The sequence below is a fragment of the Lepus europaeus genome, unplaced genomic scaffold (genome assembly GCF_033115175.1).
Source record: "Lepus europaeus isolate LE1 unplaced genomic scaffold, mLepTim1.pri SCAFFOLD_28, whole genome shotgun sequence".
Taxonomy (NCBI): Eukaryota; Metazoa; Chordata; class Mammalia; order Lagomorpha; family Leporidae; genus Lepus; species Lepus europaeus.
In genome coordinates, this window is record NW_026909158.1 from 364,971 (window position 1) to 367,478 (window position 2,508).

Consider the following 2,508-nt stretch of genomic DNA (forward strand, 5'->3'; position numbering starts at 1 on the left):
GGAGAAAAGCAAAGTCGTTTTGTTAGGCAAGTGCATAAAATATCTTCGAAACAAACAGAAATATCATATTTGTTTGCCGCAGTTCCTCCAGCTTTCTCCCTAGAAACTACGAATGTGTAGAGCTGGTGTCTCCATGTGGAAACAATTAGTGATTCCAAGCACAAAATTAAATGTTCCCTGATAAAAAACATTCAAAACAATAAAGTCTGTGGATACTATCAGGAATAAACAAACACAGAGGCTGTAGCAATATTGGGATTGAGTTAGCCAAAACATAACTGGATATTTCCTGTTCATCCAGTAATATCCAGACAAACTGCTGTGGAATTTATATGCAACGATTGAGAAAATCACAGTAAAAATGGTTTTGGAGAAAAACAAAGTCTTTACTTTAGGTAAGTGCATAAAATGACATCTACACAAACAGAAATATCATGTTTGTTTACCGCAGTTCCTCTAGCTTTCCCCCTAGAAAATACGAATGTGTAGAGCTGGTGTCTCCATGTGGAACCAATTAGTGTTTCCAAGCACAAAATTAAATGTTGCCTGAAAAAAAAAAACATTGAAAAATATAAAGTCCATGGATAATATTAGGAATACACCAACACAGAGGCTGTAGCAATATTTCGGATTGAGTTAGCCAAAACACAACCGGATATTTCTGGTTTCATCCAGTCATATCCATACAAAGTGGTGTGTAATTCATATGAAATGGACTGAGAAAATCACAGTAAAAATAGTTTTGGAGGAAAGCAAAGTCTTTTCCTTATACAAGTGTATAAAATGTCATCACTACAAACACAAATATCATGTTTGTTTGCAGCAGTTCCTCTAGCTTTCTACCTGGAAAATATGAATGTGTGGAGCTGGTGTATCCATGTGGAACTAATTATTGTTTCCAAGCATAAAAAAAAAAGTTCCACGAAAAAAAATTTTCAAAAAATAAAGTCCGTGGATAATATCAGGAATACACAAACACAGAGGCTGTAGCAATATCTGGGATTGAGTTAGCCAAAACACAGCCGGATATTTCTCTTTTCATCCAGTCATATCCAGACAAACTGGTGTGGAATTCGTATGTAATGGACCGAGAAAATCACAGTAAAATTGGTTTTGGAGAAAAGCAACATATTTTCGTTAGGCAAGTGCATAAAATGTCATCTATACAAACATAAATATCATGTTTGTTTGCCGCAGTTCCTCCAGCTTTCTCCCTAGAAAATTTGAATGTGTAGAGCTGGTGTCCCCATGATGAACCAATTAGTGTTTCAACGGTACAAAATGAAATGTTCCCTGAAAAAATATATTCAAATCTTTAAAGTCCATTGATAATATGCAGAAAACACAAACACAGAGGCTGTAGCAATATCTGGGATTGAGTTAGCCAAAACAAAACCGGATATTTCCGGTTTCATCCAGTCTTAACTGGAGAAACTTGTGTGGAATTCGTATGCAATTGACCGAGAAAATCACAGTAGAAATGGTTTTGGAGAAAAGCAAAGATTTTTCATTAGGCAATAGATAAAATATCATCGATACAAACAGAAATAATATTTTTGTTTGCCTCAGTTCCTCTAGCTTTCTTCCTAGAAAATACGAATGTGTAGTGCTGGTGTTCCCATTATGAAACAATTATTGTTTCAACAGTACAAAATGAAATGTTCCCTGATAAAAACATTCAAAACAATAATTCAATCGATAATATCCACAAAACACAAACACAGAGGCTGTAGCAATATCTGGGATTTTGTTAGAGAAAACAAAACCGGATATTTCTGGTTTCATCCAGTCATATCTAGTCAAACTGGTGTGGAATTCATATGCAATGGACTGCGAAAATCACAGTAAAAATGCTTTTGGAGAAAAGCAAGGTCTTTTCATTAGGCTAGTTGATAAATTATCATCAATACAAACAGAAATATCATGTTTGCTTGCCGCAGTTCCTCTAGCTATCTCCCAAGAAACTACGAATGTGTAGAGCTGGTGACTCCATTTGGAACCAATTAGTGTTTCCAAACAAAAAATTAAATGTTCCCTGATAAAAAACATTCAAATCAATATGTCCATGTAGAATATCCGGAAAACACAAACACAGAGGCTATGGCAATATCTGGGATTGAGTTAGCCAAAACAAAACCGCATATTTCAGGTTTCATCCAGTCATATCCGGACAAACTGGTGTGGAATTCGTATGCAATGGACCGAGAAAATCACAGTAAAAATGGTTTTGGAGAAAAGCAACATATTTTCGTTAGGCAAGTGCATTAAATGTCATCTACACAAACGTAAACATCATGTTTGCCACAGTTCCTCTAGCTTTCTCCCCAGAAAATACGAATGTGTAGAGCTTGTGTCCCCATGATGAACCAAATTATGTTTCTACGGTACTACAATAAACATTCACTGATAAAAACATTCAATACAATAAAGTCCTTGGATAATATCCGGAAAACTCAAACAAAGAGGCTGTAGCAATATTTCACATTGACTTAGCCTAAACACAACTGG